Raw genomic sequence first — 17,322 nt, 5'->3', positions numbered from 1 at the left:
ACTTAACACTATCAATCAGAGTAAAACCAAGTCACATCGGACTTAACACTACCTAACTAGCAAATGTGCACATACATACAATCACAGTACAATCCAGTCACATTAGACTTAACACTATTAATACTAGCAACTGTGTACAGACTTAAAACAACCAAGAATTACAATACGCTACCCACCGTTCTTTGTCAATGTGGGCATGGCTCTAATGCTATCTAACAATACAATCCCTGTGTACTGCACACCTTATCAATGATTCTCATTATTGTCTACACTGCACAACCTGAAGTGGACCAGGGTTCATTCGGGACCAAAGAGCAAAGAGAAAGTGCTATTCCATGTGGTGGACTTTATAGTACAGTAAGCAGAAGGGTCCAGCCCAGGTAATCACAAGGTAATAAAAAAGGGTCAATGGTCAGGTGTACACCAATGGGTGGGTAGAATCCAAGCTTGACTGGCAGGTGATGCAACTTCCAAGTAGGTTCCAGTCAGATTGGTAACATGACCCTCCATAATCCACATTCCCACCAGATTCCATATAGAAGTCAGATGACTCTCTACAATCCACACACCCACCAGGTTCCAGACTTAGAGGTCAAATGGCCCTTCATAATTGACACTACACTAGGCCATACCCCTCCACACTCTCCCACCCATGTACCTATCCAATTTTTTCTTAACTGTCAAAATTGACCCCATATTCACCACTTCGACTCATTTCATACTCTCACCACCTCTGCATGAAGAAGTTCCCTCCCAATGTTCCTTTAAACATCTCACCTTTCACCCCTAACTCATGTCCTCTAGTTCTTGTCTCACCTAATCTTAGTCATAAAAGCCTGCTTGCATTTATTTTATGTACAAGTCTACAGCTATCAAGGATCATGTTGGTCTGGTAGAAACCACTCTCATCTTCTACGAATTATGAAGGTTCAGTTTCCATCTATATACTCGGACTTGCTTTCATGGAGAAGTGAGATGAGGTCATTTTTAGTCTGGGTGAAAGCTATCAGTTGTGGATTAACCATTACTGAAAAACGAAGGTGGCTTTGAGATAAAAGGGAACCAGATCCACAACCACCAGGCTTCAATTGTGCCAGCGTTTAAAGTTATTCCTGCCAATTGACAACTAAGAACTTGGTCTGTTGTTCAGGAAAATGAAAATGGTTCCACAGTTCTTTTGAAGGTACAGTGTATTGACAATAGAAACACTAGTGCAGAATCCAGACCAAAAAACAAACCACTGAGTAACTTAGCAGTCATCCAAGATCAATGGAGGGAAATAGATCGTCAACATCAAAAAAGGCAGAATAAACCAGGAGGGGGAAGGGAAAGAGGAGCTCAAGACTGCAGCTGAACAAAGAAGATAGTGAGACCATGCAAGGGTGGAATATTAGCCAGATGGGAATAGAGGGGGGAGGTGATAGTTGATTTTTTTTTTACCCTTTGTCTGTTTCCACATGTGGCGCTCCTGCCTTCCTCTCCCAATCCCACTCCTCCTGGCTTCATCTGTCATCCTTCAACCCTCCTCAGTCCACCTATCACCTACTGACCACATACCCTCCCCTTTAACATTCTGAATCCAAATCAGAATTTGTTGTCATGAACATGTCACAAAATTCACTGTTTTGCAGTGGTGGCATTACAGTGCAAATATTGCTGTAAATTAAATTTTAAAAATAAATAAATTAGTGTAAACATAAGAGAAAGTGAGACAGTGCCTGTGGTTCATCGTCCATTCAAAAATCTGATGGCAGATGGGGAAGAAGTTGTCCTTGTGGAGCTGGGTGTTCATCTTCAGGCTCCTCTATCTCCTTCCTGATCATAGCAGTGTGAACAGGGCATAACCTGGGTAGTGGGGGTCCTTGAGGATAGACTGCTTTCTTGCGACACTGCCTCTTGTTGATGTCCTTGATGGTGTGAAGACTGGTACCCATGATGATACTGGCTAAGTTCACAACCCTCTGTAGTTTTTTTCTGCCCTACGCATTGGCACCTGCATACCTCCTAGTGATGCAACCAGTCATAATGCTCTCCACCGTACACTTGTAGAAATTTGCAAGAGTCTTCCATGACGTACCAAATCTCCTAAAACTCCTCATGATGTATAGCCGCTGGAGAGCTTTCTTCATGATGGCATCAACGTGGAGGCCCCAGGGCAGATCCTCAGAGATGTTGACACCCAGGAATTTGAAGTTCTTAACCCTCTCCACTGTTGACTACTTGATGAGGGCTGGTTAGAGTTCTCCTGATTTCTTCCTACTGAAGTTCACTATCAGCTCTTTGGTTTTGGTAAAATTGAGTCCAAGGTTATTGTTATGATACCATTCAACAAGCTGATCTATCTCCCTCCTGTACACTTCCTCATTCCCTCTCCTTTCTCAGTCCTGAAGAAGAAATTTGCCCCAAAACAACAACTGTATGTTTCTATCCATTGATGTGGCCTGACTACTGATCTTTTTATCACATATTGGGCAGCATTTTTCTCTCCACCAACTTGCAAACAGTTTCAGGAGTTTCTTCCAGAGTTCTCCTATATGTAGATTCCATTTGTCCATGTAACAATTATTTCATTCCAAAACAGGAATTATTGAACGTCATACGAAATGCATTCAAAATAGCTTCTATGTGACACTGAAGCCCACAAACCAGGATGTATCTGTGCCAGAAACTCTACTCTTATATTACTTAGAAGGAAGATCTCTGGGTTTTTTGGTATATTGCTTTTTGTGATTTTATTTAATATCTGGTTTAGATCATCCAAAAATTTTTTCACTTTCTCACATGTCCAAATTGCATGTATTGTTGTTCCCGTTTCCTTTTTACAGTGAAAACATCTGTCTGATACTGTATGGTCCCATTTATTTAACTTTGGGGTGTGATGTATAGCCTGTGAAACCAATTATATTGTATCATGCATAACCTTGTGTTTATTGTATTTCTCATAGTTCCGGAGCATAACTTTTCCCATGTTTCATTCTTTATCTTTATGTTTAGATCTTGTTCCCATTTTTGTTTAGGTTTACAGTTTGTTTCCTAGTTCTCCTTGTCTTGCAGTTTGATGTACATGTTTGTTATCATTTTTTTAATTATCATTGTGTCTGTAATCACATATTCAAAATTGCTTCCTTCTAGTAACCTCAGATTGTTTCCCAATTTGTCCTTCAAGTAGGTTTTCAGTTGGTGGTATGCAAACCTTGTATCGTGAGTTATATTATATTTGTCCTTCATTTGTTCAAGAGAAAATAAGTTATTTCCCGAAAAAAAAAATTCTATTCTTTTGATCCATTTTCTCTCCCAATCTCTGAAGGAAAGGTTATTTATTGTGAAAGGGATTAGTTGATTTTGTGTCAATATTAATTTTGGTAGTTGGTAATTTATTTTATTCCTTTCTACGTGAATCTTCTTCCAAATGTTGAGCAGATGGTGCAATACTGGTGAATTCCTATGTTGCACCAATTTTTCATTCCACTTATATAGTATATGTTCAGGTATCTTCTCCCCTATTTTATCTAGCTCTAATCTGGTCCAATCTGGCTTTTCCCTTGTTTGACAAAAATCCAATAGGTATCGTAATTGTGCTGCTCTGTAATAATTCTTAAAGTTTGGTAGTTGTAGCCTCCTTGTTTGTACCATTCTGTTAATTTATCTAGTGCTATCCTCGGTTTCCCCCCTTTCCATAAGAATTTCCTTATTATTTTCTTTAGCTCCTTGAAGAATTTCTCTGTTAGGTGAATTAGTAATGATTGAAATAGGTATTGTATCCTTGGGAAGATGTTCATTTTAATACAGTTTATCCTTCCTATCAGTGTTAGTGATAAGTCTTTCCAGTGCTTTAAGTCGTCTTGTAATTTTTTTTATTAATGGCTGATAATTTAGTTTATATAGATGGCCAAGATTATTATTTAGTTGTATACCTAGTTATCGAATTGCTTGTGTTTGCCATTTAAATGGTGATTCTTTCTTAAACTTTGTGAAATCCGCAATATTCATTGGCATTGCTTCACTTTTATTTGCATTGATCTTGTACCCCGATACTTCTCCATATTCCTTCAATTTCTTGTGTAATTCTTTTATTGATATTTCTGGTTCTGTTAAGTATATTATAACGTCATCTGCAAATAGACTGATTTTATATTCCTTCGCTTTTATTTTTATCCCTCGTGTTTTATTTTCTGTTCTTATCAGTTCTGCTAGTGGTTCTATAGCTAACGCGAACAGTGAAGGAGATAGTGGACATCCCTGCCTTGTTGATCTGCTTAATTTAAATTGGTTCGATATATATCCATTTACTATCACTTTCGCCAATGGTCCCTTATATAATGCTTTAATCCAATTAATATATTTCCCTGGTAGGTTGAATTTTTGTAGTACTTTGAATAAATAATTCCATTCTACTCTGTCAAAGGCTTTATCTGCGTCTAAAGCAACTGCTACTTTTGGAGTTTTGTTTCCTTGTACTGCATGGATTAATTTAATGAATTTACAGATATTGTCCGTTGTTCATCTTTTTTTTAATAAATCCAGTTTGGTCTAGTTTTACTATATTTGGTACACAGTCGGCCAATCTGTTTGCTAATAGTTTAGCTATTATCTTATAATCTGAGTTAAGTAGAAATATTGGTCTATATGATGCTGGTGTTAGTGGATCTTTCCCCGTCTTTGGTATTACTGTAATTATTACTGTTTTGCATGAATCTGTTATGTTTTGTGTATTTTCAATCTGGTTCATTACTTCCAGGAGAGGAGGAATTAATAAGTCTTTGAATGTTTTATAGAATTCTATTGGGAGTTCATCCTCTCCCGGTGTTTTATTGTTTGGTAATTTTTTAAATATCTCCTGTATTTCTTCTTTTTCAAATGGTTTTATAAATTTATTTTGCTCCTCTGTTTGTAATTTCGGTAGTTCAATTTTAGTTAGAAATTCATCTATTTTGTCTTCTTTCCCTTCGTTTTCAGTTTGATATAATTGTTCGTAGAATTCCCTGAAGTTTTTGTTGATCTCCATTGGGTTATATGTAATTTGTTTGTCCTTTTTCCTTGATGCCAATACCGTTCTTTTAGTTTGTTCTGTCTTAAGCTGCCAAGCTAGTATTTTGTGCGTGTTTTCTCCTAGCTCATAATATTTCTGTTTTGTCTTCATTATGTTCTTCTCCACCTTATATGTTTGTTGTGTTTCATATTTTATTTTCTTGTCTGTCAATACTCTTCTTTTAGTTGTATCTTCCTTTATTGCTAATTCTTTTTCTGTATTTGTTATTTCCCTTTCCAACTGTTCTATTTCTCGATTGTAGTCCTTCTTCATCTTAGTTACATAACTTATTATCTGTCCTCTGATGAATGCATTCATTGCATCCCATAGTATAAATTTATTTTTCACTAATTCCGTATTTATTTCAAAGTACATTTTAATTTGTCACTCAATTAATTCTCTAAAATCCTGTCTTTTAAGTAGCATGGAGTTTAATCTCCATCTATACATTCTTGGTGGGATGTTCTCTAGCTCTATTGTCAATAACAGGGGTGAGTGATCCGATAACAGTCTAGCTTTATATTCCATTTTCTTAACTCTTCCTTGAATGTGGGCTGATAACAGGAATAGGTCTATCCTTGAGTATGTTTTATGTCTACCCGAATAATATGAATATTCCTTTTCCTTTGGGTGTAGTTTCCTCCATATATGCAAAAGTTGCATTTCCTGCATCGATTTAATTATAAATTTGGTTACTTTGTTCTTTCTGTTAGTCTTTTTTTTCCAGTTTTATCCATCTTTAAGGTTAAAATCCCCTCCTATTAGTATATTCCCTTGCATATCTGCGATCCTTCAAAAAGATATCTTGCATAAATTTTTGATCTTCTTCATTAGGTGCATATACATTGAGTAAATTCCAAAATTCTGAATATATCTGACATGTAGCAAAAAAATGTATTATGTCAACCTGGAAATTAGAAGACAACTTGAGAATACAACAATGGTACATAGAAATAAATAAATGTATTCCATTAGAAAAAATAACATATAATTTAAGAAATAACATCACAATATTTGAACAAATATGGGAACCATACATGAAATACAATAGAGAAATCCTACCATGGACCTCCACCACCTAAAATGACAGAAGGAGAAGACAACGAAATGAACTGACTCTTTATATAAAAGTAAAAGACAAAAATTTCTTATTTAATTTTATTAAGTGATGACATTGTTTAACGGGTTTAATGTATCTTATAGATTGAACTTTGAATAAATGGTAAGGGGGAGAGGGAGGGGGGATAAAGGGGAGAAAATGACACTGTATATATTCAAGAGAAAAATGTCTGTATGTATTTTGGTCAGTATGGTTTATAGTGTGAAAAATAAAAAAATTTAAAAAAAGAGAGGTCCTACTCTTTTTTTCAATGTTTCAAAGTATCCAATTATCCTACAAGTGAATGTTCGATTGGAGAAGAGTTGTCTCATAACTTCAATCCATATCATATTACTGAATTAGTTGATGCAAAAGGTCCATCTGAATAAACAAACCGCCGCCAAAATAAAACAGACAGTTCAGAATCAGAAGCAGAATTTATTGTCATGACCAGGTCACAAAATTCATTGTTGTGGCAGCATTACAATGCCAATACTGCTCTAAATATCATTTCAAAAATAAATACATAGTGCAAAAAAATGGATATACTGAAGTAGTGTCTGTAGTTCATTGTTCATTAAGAAATCTTGTTGCAGAGGTAAAGAAGCTGTCCTCGTCTTCAGACTCCTGTTCCTTTTTCCTAATGGTAGCAGTGTGAAGAGAGCATGGCCTGGGTGGTGGGGTCCTTGAATATAAGATTCAAATTTCATAAGAAGTGAAATCTTAATACTGTACCTGAAAGGGAGGAAAATCAAACTTTTTTAATATATTATATACCTATACAACATTCTTTGTTTTAACATCTGTTGGTCAGTTGCAGATAACTCCAGAGAATTTTCTTGGTTAAAATGTTTTCTTGAAGTCAGTTCAAATTTACAGCCATTATTGCTGCACTTCAATTGTGCCCAAAATGGATAAAGAGACTGTCAGGGCCAGAATTAGTACAGCTTGTCATGTCCCACCATGGAACAAGAACAGTTTGTGCTGTCAGGTTAAAATTAATAGGATATAACAATCTGGATATTTTGTTGTCATGCATTTGTCAAAAATGTACTTCAGAAATGGAATACACAAAAGTGCAGGAGAAATTGGGCATTTAAAATCAGTCCTCAATCCTAAAACATTGATTACATTTTACTTTCTATGATGCTGTGTGACCTGCTGAGTTTCTCCAGCACTTCTGGATACTGCACTAGGCCCCAACATCTGCAGATTTCATATTTACCTTCTTTATTGATGGCTTTTGTGGAAACTAATGACTCATTGTCTGCACAGCAAAGAAAATCTTGCCTTACAATTGGACAGACACTTACAGTGATTGTTCAATAAAGATTATCTTTGAGTGTTTCTGAAGCAAAATAGGTAAAACAATGTGGTCGACAAAGATACAGTATCCCGATCTCAAGTAGTGTGGAATTTGGCCAATTGGAGGATAAGACAAAGAAAATCAGTACATAAACTATGAGCAATCGTGAGCTTTTAACAGACAGAAATGATCCAATTCATGGAGAACAGGACTTTTAATACGTTCATGGTGTTACAGAGGTGCCAACATTGGTTAAAATAACAAATAACTGAAAACATAAACCTAAAAGAATGTGGAAAAAGGCAGAATTATCAAATTGCATTTTGGTCCAATAGACAAAAGTGCAGGAGAAATTTGTGTGACACTGAAATTAATGCAGAAGCTGAATTGCTCTTCTGTGGTTTAATTTAAATGATAGTAAGACAACTTTAAACCTTTTTACAACTGCATGGAACATTTATATTGAATGAGCCAATGGCCTTGACTGAAAGGAGAGAGAGGGGGTAGATGAGGTCAAGCAGCTTCTGGCTCCAACTCCTGCCTGAAAGGAATCACAGCCTCTCAGATCAGAGTTTGAAATTAGATTGCAGGAGCATGGCTGTGGAATACTCAACACTAGTAAGATAAATGGAAGGGTGAGGTCCAAGAAAATTATAACCAGAGGAGAATGGAGAAAATGCTGGGAAGAAAGACTAAAATATTGAGGAAGCCCTTCATAATCTTTCATCTGTAAATAATTGTAAAACTGTGAGGCATGATGTGACCTTGGCAGCAAAAGGCTCAAGAATTGTTTACCTCGAATGTAATAATTCCATATGGAATTCCATCTATTAATTGCAAATACTGCAGAACAGATAAAATGTAATCATTCCATATGCAATCCTATCTATTAATTGCAAATACTGCAGAACAGATAAAATATTAAATAGGCCTTTCTGTGCATTAGAACCAGAGGTAACCATTAATGCAATTTAATGCTTTTTATTTAATTTAGAGACACAGCATAATAACAGGCTCTTCCAGCTCATGAACCCATACTGCCCAAATACACACGTGACCAATTAACTTACCAAGCCATTTGTCTTTGGAATGTGGGAGTAAACTGGAGCACACGGAAGAAACCCACACAGACACGGGGAGAACATACTAGGCCCTTTCAAGTTGCCATGTAAAATGGGTTAGCCAGGTTAGCGCCCCACTCACACAGCAGCTTGAAAGGGTCTGACCCAGTCAGCATGGTCCAAATCCATCTGCGTCCCTGACCTACCGGAATTTAACCCAGTTAAATTTACCTAGGTCGAAAACGGCCAACCCGATTATTCCAGTGACATTATCGCTTGCATGTTGGCGCCAAGTTCAAATCTAGAGGAGGAACTCAAAAGTACAGGTCAATGAAATGGTATATTACAATATGGTTAAAACTGCTTTCTCAGTAAGCATTCATTTTTTTTTTCTTAATTTCAAATTTCAGCTACAGTGGACACTGTGTTGGGTACTCATTTAGAGAGATGGACTTTATTCCAGCCTTTAAACCTGTAGTCTATTCCACCTAAGTGCAGATCATCTGGCTTACCTTGTGCAGAAAACACTCATTTCTAGCAGATTCCCAGCAGTCTCTTTGGTGATATTCAATCATAACATCTCAATCAGAATTCTGCTCAATTTGAGTAATGGCTGGTGTGTGGTTGTAAGCTGAGGTCCAAGAGCTGCTCCCCATAAGGAGAGATCCCAATGTAAGTAAACTTTTATCTCATATGGTGAAAAACGGTCATATGTATGACCTCATTGTGCTGAGGCTGAGGGAGGCAGGTTACGAGAATAAACAAACTAAAAAAAACCTGCACAAGAGATTTATGTAGGTCACTGACCACAAAAACTTTAATGGAAAAGGGTGCTTGGACTGACCCTATAGTCAGCCGCCATTTCATGACCTTGGCCCCCTATGAGCCAAATCCTCAGCAAGATGGGGGTGAGTTGGAGGACACCATGGATGAGGACCCCAGCAGCCAGCCACACGAGAGCATGACGATCCTGGAGCTGCGACCAACATGGCATGAATGCCCATGGACTCCTTGTACTGTCCCAGCACGCCAACAATGGAGGTGGATCATGTGAATGGTAAGCCTGAATAGAGCATGCAGGAGAAGCTTTCCATGCTGGTGACCTTCAAGTATTTCATTTGGTTGTGTTTGTCAACTTGCCAATTGCTCTGTAAATTCTGTTCCTTTTCACTGCAGGATTCTTCAGGAGGTGGAAGAAGATGAGAGCAACTCAGGAACAATGCATTACAAAGGCGATGCGGGGCTTTGTGAGGGAGATGGTGCAGGAGAAAGAGGAGCATGACTATGTGTGACAAGAGATGAGACTGCAAGAGTACAGGTGTTTGCAGGCTGAACAACAGGATATGATGAGGTGCAGCCTAGACAATGATTCACTGTCAAATATTTGTAATTTTCCTGTGAATTTCCTGTGAATTTCCTATGATGTTTTGCTATCCTAATATTATTTTAGAAATATTAGTACTGTGTGATTGCTTCTGTTATTGTTAAAATTCTGCTCTTCCTGGGCTGCTGCAGAATCTTGGCCATCATTCTTCCACTCCACATTCTGCATAAAAGCATGTGAAATATAAAGGGATGCTGTGTATTGAACGTGAAGATACAAACCTGATTTAAAAAAAAGGGTAGGAAAATTAACCTCTATTAAAATCAAATTATATCATGATGAAAAGACTAATAAGATAAACAAGCATGGCAAAGCTCCAAATATAAAATGAAGTAATACAATTGAATTAGTCTGAGAGGAAAATGCAACAGGACCCACCACCCCTTGACCTAGTGCAGGTATGGTACCAACATTAAATAAAGAAGCACAGTACAATGATAATTAATATGTTGTGCACCACGAAGCTCCGCACCCATGTAGTGATACCACTACTACACTGGCCGCAGTCCTACCAGCCTACTGCAGGAGGCAACCACTGTACCTGAAGGTAGGTAACCCGGAAAGCTAGCCCCACTTGCCAGCTGTCAACCACCGGGCCTTATAAAGACTTGAGCCGGCCCCTTCAGAGAGTCAGACATGTGGAGCCAGCAAAGATACTGAGACCTAGTGTGTACACGTTTAAGCTAATTAAAGCCTGTGGGCTTTGCGTCGGAATTATTCGCACAGCAGTGCTCACAACCTTTTAGTGGCATGTGCCTCAATGTTAATTCTCCAGTGTCAGTTCAGGCTTATGACCTGGTGTGGGTGGAGCTCGAGTTCATTCCTTGGGGGACAAAAGACCCAAATGCTGCACATGTTGGGCTTTATACCCCCTGCTGGTCAGTGGGGCCAGCCCAGGTGATTAACAAATCCAGTGGTGACCTGTGTGATCTTTGAAGAGGCCAGTTACAGGGTGAGTGCTCAACATGGGTGGTCTTGACTCTGATTGGCAGATGTAGTGGCTTCCAGTCAGTTCCTACTGGAGAGGTCACATAACCATCCAAACTAGAGTACATTACAAAAATAATGAAATTTGGATGAAAAAGACAGAAAAATTGACTTTCTTTGTTCTAAATATACACTGTGTACTGTAGTTATAAGAATATAACTACAGGGGTAGGCCATCTGGCTTGTCAAGCCTGCTCCACCATTCAAATAAGACTGTGGATGATCTGGCCATGAACTCAGTCCCACCTACCACCCTTATCCCCATGACTCTAATTCTCCTACAATGCAAAAATCTCTCCAACTGTGTCTTAAATAAGATAAGGTAGCCTCTACTGCTTCCTTGGGTAGAGAATTCCACTAATTCATTGCCATCTGGGAAAAGCATATTCTCCTCATCTCCAACCAAATTCTTACACCTCCTCCTGAACCCTTAAACAATGACACTAGTCTTACCTACTAGTGGAAATAACTTTACTGTGTCCATCTTACCTATTCCTTTCATAAACTTGTATGTCTCTATGAGATCCCCGCTTGTTCTTCTAAATCCAAGCAAGAAAAGTCCTAAGTGCAGTGACAGATAAACTACCATCTGGGCCCCAAGGTTGACCTTTAGTAAGGACCCCCACCCTGACCTTGCCTCCCCCCATCCTAAGTGATGCCTTCCCCTCACATATTCTAAATTTATACATTGGGTATGTACTCGAGGTGTGCACTGTGCTTGGCAATGGCAGGATAGAATTGATGGGCTGAGTGGCAATAGCCTGGTGGAGAGGGGTGCATGAGGAAGAGAGGGGTTGGGCTGGTAGTGAGGTGGCTTGGTGCCAGCTGCTGGCGGGGACCTCATCACCGGGCTCTGACATAGGGCTGAATTTGGGCCAGTTTGTCTGGTCCCTCTTCAACTCTCTGCTGCACAACACCTCCTTGGCTTGTACCAGCCAGCCACCCCACCTTACAACCATTTACAGTGATTATTGCAAGCTCTGGGTGTAAAGGTTAAAACCTTGTGTTTTTGATTTGTAGTTAATTTTGTGAATATCCCTTTAAGAAAAAAATATTGTTTGTAGTGTACCACAGTTGCTATGACATCATAGGTCATAATATATGTTTAAAGTTTAATATTGTTATATCATTATACAGTATGCTTTGTTTCTTCATCATTATGAAAATCTCAAAGCAAAGTTATGCAAAATGTTTATTTGTTTTATCAATGAATTAAAGCAATTTAAAGCTGAAAATACTTAGTTTGGTTTATTGGATTAATAAGAGAGTAATTTGGAATATCATTGCTCTCATTTCTTTGAAGATGACATGTTTTGAAATTAGGAAATACTAGAACTTGGAAAGTGTCGTCTAAACTGGGTACAATTTCCAGAAACTGTTCTATCTGTCGTTCATAATTTATTTTTGAACAGCATGAATAATTAAAGTGATCACTTACTCTGCTCCCGCGACAATGGCAGAGTCCAGCTGAATGCTGTCAGGTCATGTCTTGCTCATCATGGTGGGGGTTGGGGGGGGTTCCTAACCTCTTCCTTGATATCCAGCATACAGGAGATGATAGGCAGGATTTAACCCCATCCTACCCCCCAATCCTCCAGCAAACCATGAGATTTTTAATATCTCTCCAACTGAATTGGATTTTGAAAATCTCATAGTTTAGTGGGAAGGTTGAGGATCACACATGCCGTATGTTGCCGCCACCATCATCCAGAAACCACCATGTGCATCACCCTGACAACAGTGCAACACAGACTCTGGCCCACAATTATTGGCTTGACCCATGGAGTAAGTGTGAAATGATAAACTGAGACAAAGCTACCCTTTGCTGTGTAGGCTGAAGCTTAGGGGCTCAGGCTCCCTTTCTATCTGAATCCCTAAGCTTTAGCCTACTCAGCCTGATGGTTAATCTGCCATGACTTGGGTGACTTAATCTCTCCCTACATGCTGAATGCCTCATCTCCAGGATCAATCTAGTGAACCTCCCCTGTTTTACCTCCAAAGCAAGTATATTCTTTCTCAAGTAAGGAGACCAGAACTGCCCACAATTCTCAAGTTGAAACAGAACTTTGCTGGAAATAAGTCAGAATATTGAATAGGTATCAAGTATCTGGTTGGGTCTTATCTAATAAGCTCCACTAAAGGTTTTATTGCTAAAATAAACAAAGCTGGAGATAAAGGGCAACCTTGACGACTCGATCTAGTTAATGGAAAAGAAGCAAACATTTGTCAATCAGTAACCACCTTTGCACAAGGATTTTTATAAAGGGCTTTAACCCAATTTATAAATATCAACCCAAAGCCAAACTTCTCCAGTAGTTTAAACAAAAAAAATCCATTCTAATCTGTCAAAAGCCTTTTCTGCATCCAAAGTTACTGCCACACTTAAATCCCCTCCTTTTTTGAACTAAATAAATTGAACTAATTAACTGTGCAACATTATCAGCAGATTATCACTGTTTTGACAAATCCTGTTTGGTCCATATGAATGAAATTAGGTAAATATTTAATTAATCTATTTGCTACATCTTTGCAACAATTTTATAATCCACATTTAGTAATGATATTGGATGATAAGACACCAGATTTAATGGATCCTTATACTTCTTTGGTCTAACTGTAACTATTGCAGTTGAAAATGATTCAGGTAAGGAATGAGATTCTGCCACTTGCTTTAACATTTCCATAAAAGGAAATATAAAAAAATTCTTTTAACTTCTTATAAAACTCAGGCGGAAAACCATCCTCTCCCAGAGACCTGCCATTTTGCAACTCCCACGAAAAGTGCAGAGAACAAAACAAAGGACTCTACATCACCTTTGTTGACCTCACCAAAGCCTTCGACACCGTGAGCAGGAAAGGGCTTTGGCAAATACTAGAGCGCATCGGATGTCCCCCAAAGTTCCTCAACATGATTATCCAACTGCACGAAAACCAACAAGGTCGGGTCAGATACAGCAATGAGCTCTCTGAACCCTTCCCCATTAACAATGGCGTGAAGCAAGGCTGTGTTCTCGCACCAACCCTCTTTTCAATCTTCTTCAGCATGATGCTGAACCAAGCCATGAAAGACCCCAACAATGAAGACGCTGTTTACATCCGGTACCGCACGGATGGCAGTCTCTTCAATCTGAGGCGCCTGCAAGCTCACACCAAGACACAAGAGAAACTTGTCCGTGAACTACTCTTTGCAGATGATGCCGCTTTAGTTGCCCATTCAGAGCCAGCTCTTCAGCGCTTGACGTCCTGCTTTGCGGAAACTGCCAAAATGTTTGGCCTGGAAGTCAGCCTGAAGAAAACTGAGGTCCTCCATCAGCCAGCTCCCCACCATGACTACCACCCCCCCCCCCACATCTCCATCGGGCACACAAAACTCAAAACGGTCAACCAGTTTACCTATCTCGGCTGCACCATTTCATCAGATGCAAGGATCGACAATGAGATAGACAACAGACTCGCCAAGGCAAATAGCGCCTTTGGAAGACTACACAAAAGAGTCTGGAAAAACAACCAACTGAAAAACCTCACAAAGATAAGCGTATACAGAGCCGTTGTCATACCCACACTCCTGTTCGGCTCCGAATCATGGGTCCTCTACCGGCACCACCTACGGCTCCTAGAGCGCTTCCACCAGCGTTGTCTCCGCTCCATCCTCAACATCCATTGGAGCGCTTACACCCCTAACGTCGAAGTACTCGAGATGGCAGAGGTCGACAGCATCGAGTCCACGTTGCTGAAGATCCAGCTGCGCTGGATGGGTCACGTCTCCAGAATGGAGGACCATCGCCTTCCCAAGATCGTATTATATGGCGAGCTCTCCACTGGCCACCGTGACAGAGGTGCACCAAAGAAAAGGTACAAGGACTGCCTAAAGAAATCTCTTGGTGCCTGCCACATTGACCACCGCCAGTGGGCTGATAACGCCTCAAACCGTGCATCTTGGCGCCTCACAGTTTGGCGGGCAGCAACCTCCTTTGAAGAAGACCGCAGAGCCCACCTCACTGACAAAAGGCAAAGGAGGAAAAACCCAACACCCAACCCCAACCAACCAATTTTCCCTTGCAACCGCTGCAATCATGTCTGCCTGTCCCGCATCGGACTTGTCAGCCACAAACGAGCCTGCAGCTGACGTGGACTTCTTACCCCCTCCATAAATCTTCGTCCACGAAGCCAAGCCAAAGAAGAAGAAGTGGTTCACTTACTTCTCTTGCCATAAAAGGAGCAACTAAATCTCTTTGATCTTGTATTTCAAATGATAAATTTATCTGAGATTAAAAAATCTTAATTTTAACTTCATCCCTAGTAGACTGATTTATATAAATTAGAATAAAAAAATTTAAATAAATTATTAAACTCTTGGAGTTTATAGTAATCCTCTTTGAGCTTTTTATTATAGCATTAATTATTATTCTGTTTTTAGCTGCCAAACTAAAACTTTATGGGACCTTTCTACTAATTCACAAGATCTTTGTTTAGTTTTCTCAATTAATTTTCCCTTCTAAAAGTCTGACTCATGTTATAATAAAGTTTTTTTCTTTATTCATTTCTTTTTTCTCATCTGAAACCTTTATAAATCCTTCTCCAAATCCTCTATTTCCATTTCTAATTGATCAACCTCTTTCATATAGTATTTGTTAATTTTTGCCATAAAGCTTATAATCTATTTTCTCAAATATGCATTTAATGCATCCCAAGCATTCTACTTGGCAATGTACTAAAGTCAAACATTTTTGGTTTGAAGTCAGTATTTTTTTTTTTCAGAATGGATTACTGGGGTCAAGTTCCCACAGGATCCAATATTATTTTTATTGAGTAATATTATAAGACCTACATTAAAATTAACTAAGCATCAAATTCAATTTGTGCAAATTGCTTTAGCAGTTTCTAGGAAATGCATAGCAATATCATGGATGTCAGATATGGTTTTAGGTATGGAAAGATGGCATGCAAAACTTCATAGTTGTATACCATTAGAGAAGATTATGTATAGTTAACAAAATAATTATCACTTGTTTTGAAAAATCTGGCTCCTGTTGTGGTGTGAGCAGAGAGAGAGAGAGAGAGAGAGAGAGAGAGACACAACCACCACAGTGAGGGTCGTTAACGACTGTTTTTATTCAAATTCAGCATGCCCCTATGAGGGCAGCATGAGCTCAGTCACCTGGTGCATTGTGACGTCATAATCGCTGCCCAGGGCGCGCTGGAAGGGATGCTGGGGTCAGAGAGAAACCTCTGATGGCACCATTTCCCTATGGCTGACCCCCCCACTCTCCCCAATGTGGCAATACAAATGGGCCGGTTTGCCATGAGGATGTGTGGCAACACACAACCACCCCCCACCCCCCAGAAGTGGCTATGCATCCTGTCGCTTTGGTGGCCGGCCCCAGCACTTGGGCGTGGCCATCTGCCCCAGCTGTGATAAGTCCAGATGTGCCACCTTCATGCGATCCACCATAAAAAGTTCCTCCCTTCCCCCAATGTCTAGGGTGAAGGTCCTCCAGTCCGGTGCAAGACTTTGACTGGCCTCTCATATGGTCACTGCAGCAGTGCACCCTATGGCCCCCTTAGCATGAAAAAGAACTGAGCCAAATTGAGTTCGTTGGGGAGGTGGATTGGCTGGGTGCCGTGGCATGTTGGGAGTGGGGAAGCCAGGGAGCCCAGTCTCCCACGGAGGTCCGCCAGCAGGTGGTCGCGATGTCGGGGTCTGAACCAAAAAACTCACCCAGTAGGTAAAGCGGTGTGCCATACACCATCTCCACCGCCAAGGCTTGTAGGTCCTCCTTGGGTGCCTCCTAATCCTGAGGAGGACCAAGTGATGCCTTCAAGTGCTTGTGGAACCTCTTCACCAACCGTTGGACTGCAGTGGTATTCTGTGGTGTGGTGGAGCTTCACCCCCAGGAGTTCGCCATCTGGGTCCACATGGCAGATGTGAACTTCATCCAAGGGTCACTGGTGATATGCACCGGGACTCTGAATCGGGTGATCCACTGGTTGACCAGAGTCCTGGGGCACATCTCCACAGAGGCTTCCTTGATTGGGATCGCATCCGGCCATCTTGTAGCGTGGTCAACCACCGTGGGAAGGTAATGAGTCTCCCTAGGGGTCCAACGATATTGACGTGGATGTGTTGGAACCTGCGAGCCGCCGAGTCAAAGTTCTGTAAGGGAGCCTGCGTGTCTCAGTGGACTTTGGAGATCTCGCACCTGGTGCAGTTCCTGGCAAGCTCCACCGCCTCTCTCTTGAGCCCATGACACATGAACCGCTCTGCGACCATATGCACAATTGTCTTCACCGCTGGGTGAGTGAGGTCATGGATTAGACTGAAGACCCTTGCTCTCCAGTGCGGTGGGACTACCGGACGTGGCATACCTGTTGACACATCGCAGAGCAGTGTGTCCGAGCTGCTGGGCAACTGGACGTCTTCAAGTTTGAGGCCCAAGGTGGCAGTCCGCAAGACCT

The 17,322-nt window shown here is 40.3% G+C and overlaps 1 long non-coding RNA gene across 1 annotated transcript; it reads right to left on the bottom strand.

The window, feature by feature from the left end:
• Window positions 1-6,546: 6,546 nt before the first annotated feature.
• Window positions 6,547-13,936, bottom strand: LOC138757963 (uncharacterized). The gene is made up of 2 exons (XR_011354013.1): window positions 8,727-13,936; window positions 6,547-6,863 (listed from the first exon to the last, which is right to left on the bottom strand). It is a non-coding gene; the product is annotated as an uncharacterized lncRNA (long non-coding RNA).
• Between the last annotated feature and the right edge of the window lie 3,386 nt (window positions 13,937-17,322).

This window comes from Narcine bancroftii, chromosome 3 (assembly GCF_036971445.1).
Source record: "Narcine bancroftii isolate sNarBan1 chromosome 3, sNarBan1.hap1, whole genome shotgun sequence".
NCBI lineage: Eukaryota > Metazoa > Chordata > Chondrichthyes > Torpediniformes > Narcinidae > Narcine > Narcine bancroftii.
The sequence above is the reverse complement of the archived record's forward strand: the minus strand, read 5'-3'. Positions and strand labels throughout refer to the sequence as shown.